Source organism: Tenrec ecaudatus, chromosome 13 (assembly GCF_050624435.1).
Source record: "Tenrec ecaudatus isolate mTenEca1 chromosome 13, mTenEca1.hap1, whole genome shotgun sequence".
NCBI classification, from domain to species: Eukaryota; Metazoa; Chordata; class Mammalia; order Afrosoricida; family Tenrecidae; genus Tenrec; species Tenrec ecaudatus.
In genome coordinates, this window is record NC_134542.1 from 131,993,995 (window position 1) to 132,004,881 (window position 10,887).

Genomic DNA, 10,887 nt, shown 5'->3' on the forward strand with positions numbered 1-10,887 from the left:
GCATGGAATATTTTTTATTTGTTCTCTAAAAGAATATTGTGTTTAGATGGGGCTGGCACATTTTTTGTTGTATGCATTTTAGTTTTATTCTATTAGGCACAGATATGATTTTACTATTGTTCTTGTTTTTTAAAAACTATATATTGCAAAAGAATTTTGTACAAGTGCCAAGTTGGCAAGAGTGGACTGTGATAGCACATGTCATGGGTGGAGTTGAAATTGTCAATCAGGTTGCAGCTTGATGATCTCTTTTGGAGCTACCATCAAGATAAATGTCTCTCTGGAGCCAGGCTTCTCTCTCTCTCTCTCTCTCCCTATTTTTGCCTTCATCCTCATGTCAGTGAGCCATACCATGAGACATGTGTGAGCCCTGGAGACACATTTACCCCTATTGGATCCAGAAGACTTTGCACCCATTATCCTTTGCACCCACCAGCCTATGATCTTCCTGAATATTGCTTGTGGCTCTACAGTTTGAAATGGGATTCATGGACTAGTGTCTGACTTATAGACTTCAGATGGACAGGGTTGGGATGTTTTCCTTATATACAAATTACTTCTTGATATAAAGCTCTTTCTTATGCATATATGAGTGTCTCTGGATTTGTTTATCCAATCACCTGGCCTAACATAGTTGTTTTAAAAATCCCTTTAAAAATGTTTTCAATTAAAATCATCAATCCTTTCTGTTATTTCTATTGTTATTATGACTTACTAGCATGACTGTACATATGGAATTCAATAAAATCTCACTGTTTCTTTGGGGGTTATTTTTCTTTTCATAATTAATATTAAAAATAAATTAGTTACATGGAGTGGGGTGTCAAAAGTTATCTACATTGAATGCTAGTTGTGTTTAGTCTACTACTGTTTCTGAACATTCTGCTGTCGTCACCACTTATGTTGTCACTTTATTTAGGGGAGATTATTCAGTTAAATGCTGACTGTAACATTTTCCTAATATATGTTTTCATGCCTTTAAGCAAGTCACTTTTCAGTTGTAAAAATAACCTTAACTTTTATACAAATGAGTCCTACTTGCTTTCAACAGTCTTACAATCACTCTTTCAAGTTAAACTTAACAGCAAACCTCGTATTAATTTTTACAGAAGCATACATGTATTTTTGCTAACGTGTAATTTTTATTATTAACCAGCATAATTTTGACATTCTGTGCCTGGGTTGTCAGCCAGGGGGAGCGAGCAAGTCCCAGAATTCTGTGAATTTTTTTTTTCACTGTGCAACCCGCTTCATTATCTGAAGCCCACGGGGTAAAGCCAGGCAATGGTTCAGCGTGACAGTTTGCTTTGCATGGGACACTGAGAGGCCCATGGGATCGGACCTGCCATAAATCCAAACCCATGCACAGAACCCTGTGATAATAAAGGTCCAGAGATAAGCCGCGTGTGGGCGCTTCTATAGGCGCCCACGCACACACCAGCAAATAGTTCAGTGGCAGTTTATTAAAATACAGGATCACTTTCAGAGAAAGGAAGTGGGTCTTTCTTGTGAGTTGAGTGGGGACACCTTAAGCAGAGGTAAAGTTGCGCTTTGCTCCAGGAGTAAAGCAGGTTCCCTCCCCATAGTTGAGAAAGGACTCAAGGAAGGGAAGTCCCTGATTTTTAAATGGCTTTCGCAAAGGGGAGGTGGTGCCGTTCTGCAGATGATCAAGCAATCTTCCTATGAGTTACTCAGTTCCTTCTCAATTCTCTGAAGTTCATGCCAGCTTTGGATTTATATTTCAGGGAGTCTTGTGTCATGATATTTACCAGGGCCTGGCTTCAAGGGTAAGGTGTTGATCAAGGCTTTCTCACAGAGTCTTTTGTTCATAACTCATTCTCACAAGATCATTGGCTCATTCCTGTAGGAGGCAGGGTAGACGCCCTGTCTGTCCTTGACCATAGGATTATTGTCATCAACATTCATTATTGTCACTGTCCATCAAAGATTACAACTTGCTAAGATTGTATATATATTTTCTCACCTAAAGGGAATTTACCTTTGAAAGTGCATACAAATGAGGCAGGAAACAGTGTAAAAGGATCCTCTTCCACAGGGAAAACAACCTCCAGGGATGGGCACAGTCTATAAAGGTGTTTGACACTATAGTAAACGCCACAGGACAAACGTAACTACAAGTTTAGTGCTGTCTTTAAAGAAGGCCTTTCTGAGAGCCCGTGTACACAGTCAAACGCTGATGCTATTACCCATACACTTTTTGGAAACTGCTTTGCTTTACGGTCTGTATTTAGTGATGTATGTCGTTGGGATGTATCCCTATGTGGTGACTCTCGGATGTATTTAGCCGTGTAATCAAAAGTAAGATTTGCAAAGGCAAATCCAGTAAGCACTATGGCAGCCATCTGACCTCTTCTGTCTACACAAAGGAGGACAATCCAACTCCTCAGCAGCCCAGGGGCCATTGCCATGAAGCAGAGGTCAGGCAGACCTCCACCCTCCATCCTTCTTTTACATTGCTCTGATAACAAGCCTTCCTCCAGCATGCTCTGCTTTTCTGTTGGGTTCAATAACCCATTACAATGGCCATGCAGCCATTGGTCTCAGCATCACCGCTCTTCAACCAGCTACCAGGTCTCTCTCTAGTCCTTAGCCTTTGAGTCATGTGGCCTCTGTCTGCATGAGCCAAGAGGCCCGCCTGCTGCTCTGCCTGACCGTCTCATAGCCGTAGCGCTGCTCCTCCTGTCTATCAAATGGCTTCCTTGTCTAAACCTGCTTTCTCTGCATGGTTTATTTGCTTCGTCCACTCAGCTCCATGCCACAGCTTCTGGCATGGCACCCCTGTTCTCCCCTCTGAGTTCTTTGATCTGCCCTCTGCTCTCCATGCCACAACTTCAGACAGAGACCTTGAACATGCCCACTAGTGGCCCTTCGTCCTTGGTAGTATTGGGGCTTCTTTCTTCCTGCTTTTGAGATGTCTCATTCTCCTAAGCATGAGAGTGGCAAGTTAAACTGACTACCCTTTATTAGTGTTATACTTATTTACCTTAGTTACATAGTCCCCACTAACCATTTGGTGGGATTTACGGAGACATCAGTAGGAGAGCCATATTAACAATTTTCTCTTCAAAACGCACATCTAAGTTCAATAAATCAATAGCACAATTGAAAAGTAGTTAACATTAAAATCTCATGATTGCAAGCAGATATAGACAAAATATTTGGCTGGGTGAATAAGACCTCCTCTTTAGGTTTTTGTTAAGGCGTGACCATTTGGGCAGTACATGCATTTTCATTGCAAAAGGGTCTAATTTTTAATGTCTAGTGTTTTTACAAAAGGAAATCGAAAAACATTTGCATTTGACTCGATTCTCTTTAATTGAGCCACTGAGAACTGTGTGGATTGAATTGTGCCCCCATTCCCAACCTCTCCACCTCGTTATGCATTATAAATCCTAGCTCCAATACCTATGGGTATAATGATCATGTTGGGAATCTGTTTTTCTGTGTTTGGTTAAAGAGGCTCTATCAGTGTGAGGTGTGTTTTAAACCAACCGCTTTCGCCATGTAAAAGGAGCAGGTTAGGCAAAGAAGCAAGGAAGAGAAGCCCACCACACAAGGACATAAAGAGCACAAGGCCCTTCCCCTGGCCCAGCAGATAGAGCCAGGCTTGTCCGAGCATGGCCTTGTAGCCTCTTCAACGGTGAGAACATAAATTTATGTTTGAGAAAGCCACCTACTTACAGTACTTGCACCTCTTTAAAGTGTTGGAAATTAAGGGTGTTGTGTGAGTACTAAGGTGCACGTGTGACAAGCCATGATGTTACAATCACGTCATATGCATGTGAACGTGAGAACGGTCGTATATGAATTATGGTGCTGGTTAAGAACATAGAAAGTACCATGGACTGCCACAATAACAAGCAAAGCTATCCTAAACGGAGAAGAGCCAGCAGGTTCCTTAGAGACAAGGAGGCAAGACAGTCTCACTTACTTGGGGCACGTGGACAGGAGAGGCCAGTTCCTGGCGAAGGAAGGGCATCGTGCTGGGTTAAGTAGAGGGGCAGCAAAAAACAGAAAGGAAGGCTGTCGACAAGATGGGCTGACCCAGAGGTGGCGACAATTGGCTAAAAGGTGAGCACAATCGTGAGGATGGCACAAGACTGGGCAGTGTGGTGTACATTGTGTCAGTGTGAGCTAAAACGACAGCAAGATAATTAAGACAATACTGTCTGTGTGTCTGAGTCCAGGTTTGCAGGAAACTGACGAGTGTAGCAGGAGTTGCATGAGTGACAGCCAGTGCTATCGCAGTTTCACCGAAGCATCCCTGGATTTCGGAGGTATTGGAAGTCTGCCACATACAACATACTGCATGTGATCTGTGTGCTGGAGAGCACTACAAATGTTTCTGCTGCCTACCGTCTACAATATCAACCCTTGCTGTCCTGTCGAACTAGAACATGATAACGTGACTAGGGAACTTTTGCTTGGTAAGTCAGTCCCTTACAGAATCCTCTATAGCCAAGTGGCTTGGTGGCTTAATTCAAAGAAGCATTAGCATTGATATACTTTCAAATCCTACAGCCTTCTAATTGTTTCTGAATCATTTTCTTTGACCAATTGAAAGGTTACGATTGTAGTCTTGTATAATCAAAGTTCTGTAAGGGGCAGCTAAAAATGCAACATTCTCTGCTAGTTGGTGATTTTTATTTTCTGTGTCATTGTTTCTAATGGTACTTGTTGGAACCACAATTTGCCAGTGGAACTGCATGCATATTTTACACTTTGGACACATGTTATAAAGCTATCCTCCTTTGGGAGATTTCTATTTGCTTACACACCCACCCACACACACACACACACACACACACACACACGCAGTGTACTAAACGACCCATGTTCTTGAACGACCACTGATCTCTCTGGATGAATGAGAGTTAAAAATAGAGTTTCATTGCTGTATTTTGCATTACTTAATTTTAATTTTTATTAAGGTTGAATATTTTTCTTATGTTTAGGTGCTACTGGCATTCCACTTTACCTCTCCCACACATCATACATACTTGCCCATCTCCAAATCAAATATAATATGCAGAAACAAAGAGACATAATAAACTACAATTTAGAAATTTAATTACATATTGTAAAAGGAAACCACCCCATTTGTTCTCTGAGAGTATGGATTTTGTTTGTTTTAAATTGACTTAGAAAAGTTGTTCTCCATACTTATGGACTAGTAACTTTTACAAAATCAGGCTACCCATTAAACTGTTTATTCCTTTGAGTCTTTTAGAATGCATTCTGGTGATGCAGTGACTGAGTGCTCAGTTGCAAATGGAAAGGTTGGTCATGGGAACTCACCAGCTGCTCCATGGGAAAAAAGATGTAGCAGTATTTCTATTAAAATTACAGCACTGAAACCCTATGGGGCATTTTTTCTCTCCTATAGGATCACTGTAAGTTGTAATCAGCTATGCAATGGTAAGTTAGTCTTTTATCTCCCCCTCAAATTAGCTATGTTTGAACTGGTGAAGTGATTACTTTTCTCATTCCACCCTGGCGGCATAATGGATTATGAGTTGGATTGCTAACTGAAAGTTTACTCCACTAGAGAAACATGGGATTTCGAGTCCCATAAATATTTACAGACTTCAAAACTGTAATTCTATTCTGTCCTTACAGAGTCACTGTAAGTCAGAATTGACTCAATGACAGTGGTACACATGCATAGATAAGCAAAAAAGGGGAAGAACCAAGTTTGGTTTTATGATGAAAGAAACTTAATTTTAAAACAATTAATTAAAGGGGTATTTTTAAGCTGCCAGGCCTAAAAAGAAAATGAAAACAAATTGAAGTTCTGTAATCAATATTATGAATTATTGTTAGTAATTTATCATCAGACCAACTTGAGTGTACCAAGTAGCTGTCTTGGAATTTTGATTTGAAAAATTTACAAAAGGTGTGCTAATTGCTTCAAGTGGCTCTGAGATGTAAGATTATTTGTGCCACTAGGCACGTGGTCTTCTTGACCTCTGTGTGTGCAGTAGTCAATCATGTGATTTTGCTGAGCTTACTGCAAATTTTGTCTACTTTCTTGTTGATTAAATATGGACCAGCCCACCCCCCAGTGTGGGAGTTAGATTTTTATGTCAACGTGATGGTACCCATGTAGAAGTAGGGTTGGAGTCCCATCATGCAAATGATGCCTCCTGGGGGTTTGGTCCTTTTATGAGAGATATGCAACTTTTTCTCTGTCTTGCCTTTTATCTTCCAACATGTTTGGATTGTATGTCTGCCTCCACAAGTGGCCCTGTGTGTGCCTGGGAGCTGTCAGGGCTATGATATTTTCCCACCAACCTTGAATACACACCAGTCTGTGATCGCTCTGCTCGATTCGACTTTCAGCGTCATCAGCCTGGCCATCAGGAGTCTGAAGAAGTCTCCAGTTAGCTACAGGGCTCCATGAACGTGAATTGGATGGAGCTGAGATGCCTTCTTATAAATTACTTCTTGATACAAAGTTCTTTGTGTATATATATATATTATAACATTGGCTTTGTTTCTCTAGACAGTCCAGCCTAATGCACCTTGCAAAAACTGTGGGTCATTCAAAGAAGTTCCAGTATACTTTATGATAGCTACTTTTTTAATCCAGGAGAAATCTAGAAATGAGGCCCGAGGTATGGCACAGATGGGCAGCTTTAGGGCCCGGCAGCATTTTCCTTGAGTGTTGATGCAGGATAGCTGGCCAACTGTGCATATGTGAGTGTCAGCTCATTCCCAATACCAGCTGGCCCAGCTTATCCTATTTCCTTGCTGATTGCTTCCTTTCATGTATGTCTGGCTTCAAGTACCATCTGGTTGACACTTTAAAAAAATCATTTTATTGGGGGTTCGTACAATTCTTATCACAATCCATACATACATCCATTGTGTTAAGACATATGTACATTTGTTGCCATCATAATTCTCAAAACATTTGCCTTCTGCTTGAGCCCTTAATATCTGCTGCACATTTTCCGCCTCCCTCCCCACTTCCCCCTACCTCATGAACCCTTCGTCATTCATAAATTATTATTATTTTGTCATATATTACACTGTCCGATGTCTCCCCCCACCTTCTTCTCTGCTGTCCCTCCACCAGGGAGGAGACTATACATAGATTCTTTTAATCAGTTCCCCTTTCTATCCCACATTCTCTCCACCCTCCAGGCATCGCTACTTTCACCATTGGTCCTGGAGGAGTCCTCTGGCTTGGATTCCCTGTGTTTCCAGTTGCTATCTGTGCCTATGTACATCCTCTGGTCTAGCCAGAATTGTAAGGTAGAATTGGGATCATGATAGTGGGGGGGAGGAAGAATTTAAAAACTAGAGGAAAGTTATATGTTTCATCTTTGCTACCCTGCACCCTGCCTGGTTCATCTCCCCACAGTCCTTAAGTAAGGGGTGTCCAGTTGACTACCATTGGGCTTTGAGTCTCCACTCTGCACTCACCCACATTTTCAATTATATGATTTTTTGTTCCTTGATGCTTGATACCTGATCCCTTCAACAGCTCGTGGTCACACAGGCTGGTGTGTTTCTTCCATGTGGGCATTGTTGCTTCTGAGGTAGATGGCCACTTGTTTATTTTCAAGCCTTAAAGACCCCAGGCGCTATATCTTTTGATAGCCTGGCACCATTAGCTTTCTTCACCACATTTTCTTATGCATGCGTTTGTCTTCAGTGTTTGTGTCAGGAAGGTGGGCACCCACTGATATGCTTTTTAACTCTTTGATGTCTGATAACTGGTCCCTTCTACACCTCGTGGTCAGGCAAGTTGGTGTGCTTCTTCCATGTGGGCTTTGATGCTTCTCAGCTAGAAGGCCTCTTGTTTATCGTCAATCCTTTAAGAACCCAGACGCTATAATAGTTTGATACCCGGGCACCGTCAACTTTCTTCACCACATCTGCTTATGCACACATTTTTCTTCAGCAATCGTGTGAGGAAGGGGTGCATCCTGGAATGCCAATTTAATAAAGTGTTCTTGCATTGAGTAAGTGCTTGAGTGGAGGCCCATTGTCCATCATCTGCCTTAGTACTAAACCTGTAAGTATAAGCACATAGATCTATTTCCCCATCATAAAAATATGTTTACATATATGTACATGTATTTAGGCCTCTATGTATGCCCCATTTCCCCCTATTTCTTTCCTCTATTTCCATTTACTTTCCTCTTGTCCCACTCTCATGCTCAGCCATCATTTGGGTTTCAGTAATTTCTCTAGGCTACCTTGCCCTTGCTGAATCCCTACCAGGCCACTCACACCCTCCTTGCTACTTACTGATTTTGGATCACTTATTGCTCCCCTGTCCCTGGGTTGATCAGCACCACCTCCTTCCCCACTCCTTCCCCTCCCCCTTGTCCTTCCAGAACCATTGGTCCCATTGTTTTCTCCTCCAGACTATTCATCCAGTCTACCTTATCTAGATAGATCTGTAGAGATAATAAAATGCACCAAAAATCAAGTCATTGCAAGATAGGCAATGAGTGAGAATGCAGCTATGACAATAAAAAGGGAAACCAATTACCCATAGAAGAATAAAAGAAAAAAGAAATTAATTAAAAGAAAAAAGTTAAAAAGAAAGAAACCTGTAAATAGATCCAGGTCTGATTTTTTATCTCTAGGCATGTCCTTTAGTCAGGTCCAATGGGGTACCAGGCTTTGTTCCCAGAGTCTGTCCTTTGTATGCCCTCGGGGGCTCCCTGCTCTGCTCCCACAGTTGCTGTGTCACACACTTTTAGTGGTTTGCCTCAGTGTCACAGGGTCAGTCTGGGCCAATCCTGGCCTTGAGTCTCCAGTGTTGTTCCCCTTAGGGCCCTGGGCCATCAAGGAATGGTGTGTCTTATAGTGGGATCAGCCATATTGTCCACTCTGTCCATTGGCTGTTCAGAGTGGGGATATCGTCCTCCTGGCTTGATGGGCCAGGATGTGCTCCACTCTCTCTTCCTCTCCCTTCATTTGTTCCCATTTGTGCTGATCAGACATGCCCCTCTCCACTAGCTGCAGCTTCAGTGCCATCCTCTCAAGTAAATTATTCTGGAGTGAGGGGCAGTTGTCCACGTAGCTGGTATGGGGGCCGAGCCCTCAGGCCCCTCCACTGGCTCCCACTCCTTGCTGGCACACTGCGTTCGTCTGGCACTGGCTTTATATCTGGTCCCTCTTTACCTGTGGAGACACAAACAATACCCTCCCCTTGGGTGGACCAGTGTTCTATTCCCCCACCACACATCTTTTTTTTCCTTTCCCCTTTCCTCCCTCCACCCCTGTTTTAGTTGACACCCCTGGATTTGGTCTGGCCCTTGTCATACTATCTGGACCTCACTCCTGGAGTGTTTGTATACAGTAGCTTTTTCTCTGTGCCCCTTTTGCACTTACCTTTCTGTTCTCTCTTTTTTATATATAAATAAACTTACCTAAACAGATTCATATTATACTTGTCCTTTTGTGCTTGGCTTACTTCACTTAGCATAATTTCCTCCAGTTCTTCCCATGCATCGGTATGCTTCATGTGTTTATCACTGCGTTTTAGTGATGCATAGTACTCCATTGCATGTATGTACCACAGTTTTTTAATCCACTTGGCTTTTGATGGAAATTTGGGTTGTTTCCACCTCCTTGCAATTGTGAACTGTGCCACAATGAACATTGGAGCACAGATGTCTGGCAGTGGTTTGTTTCTTGCCTCTTCTGGGTATATGCTCCGTAGAGGGATTGCTGGGTCTTATGTTAACTCAATTTCCATCTGTTTAAGAAATCGCCAAATTGATTTCCATAGTGGCTGTACATACATACAGGTCCACCAGCAGTGGATGAGAGTTCCTGTCTCACCACAGCCCCTCCAACACTTCTTATTTTCTGATTTTTTTGAATTGGGCTATCTTTGAGGGTGTTAGGTGATATCTCATGGTTGTTTTGATTTGCATTTCTCTTATAACTAATGAATGGGAACATTTTCTCATCTGTCTATTGGCCATTCGGATTTCTGCCTCTGTGAAACTTCTATTCAGTTCCTTTGCCCACCTCCTCAGTGGGCAATTAGTTTTTCTCTTATTGAAAACTTGAAAAGTATTGTAGATTTTAGTAATACGGCCTTTGCCTGATGTGTTATTGCTGAAGATGTTTTCTGAGTCGGTAGACTCTCTTATGACTCTCTTGGTGAATTCTTTCAATGTACACAGGTGTCTTATTTTCAGTATATCCCACTTGTCTATTTGTGACTCCTCTGTATTTGTATCCTTTCCTATTTCTTGTAGCCTATGTAATCCCTGTGCCAAGATCCTCAGATTTGTCCCTATTCCCTCATTGAGGACCCTAATTGTTTGGGGTTTTATCTCAAGGTCTGTGATCCACCTTGAGTTTATTCTTGGGCATGGAGTGAGGTAAGGGTCTTGCTTCATTTTTCTGGAGGTAGATATCCATTTTTTCTAGCACCATTCATGGAAGATGGCATCTGCTTCCCATTTAATATTTTTTGGGCCCTTATCAAAGATCAGTTGCCTGTATGCTGATGTCTTTATTTCTGGGTCTTCAGCTCTTTTCCATTGGTCTGAATATCTGTCATTATGCCAGTACCACACTGTTTTTACTCTGTGGCCGTATAGTACATGCTAAAATCAGGTAGAGCAAGCCCTCCCACTTTGTCCTTCCTCTTGAGGAGTTATCAGCTGATTCTGGGCTTTTTCCCTCTCCATATGAAGTTAGTAATCGGTTTTTCCAATTCTTTGAAGAAGGATGATGGTATTTATCGGGATAGCATTGAACTTATGTAGTGCCTTTGGCAGAACTGACATCTTTACTATATTCAATCCACGAGCATGGGATATTCTTCCATTTGTTGAGGTCACTCTTGATTTCTTGAAGTCGTGTTTTATAATTTTCCTCATA

The 10,887-nt window shown here is 42.0% G+C and overlaps 1 non-coding gene across 1 annotated transcript; it reads right to left on the reverse strand.

Annotated features, from left to right (window-relative positions):
- Window positions 1-1,234: 1,234 nt before the first annotated feature.
- Window positions 1,235-1,365, reverse strand: LOC142425225 (small nucleolar RNA SNORA42/SNORA80 family). Its single transcript, XR_012779576.1, has one exon. It is a non-coding gene; the product is annotated as a small nucleolar RNA SNORA42/SNORA80 family (small nucleolar RNA).
- Window positions 1,366-10,887: the final 9,522 nt, after the last annotated feature.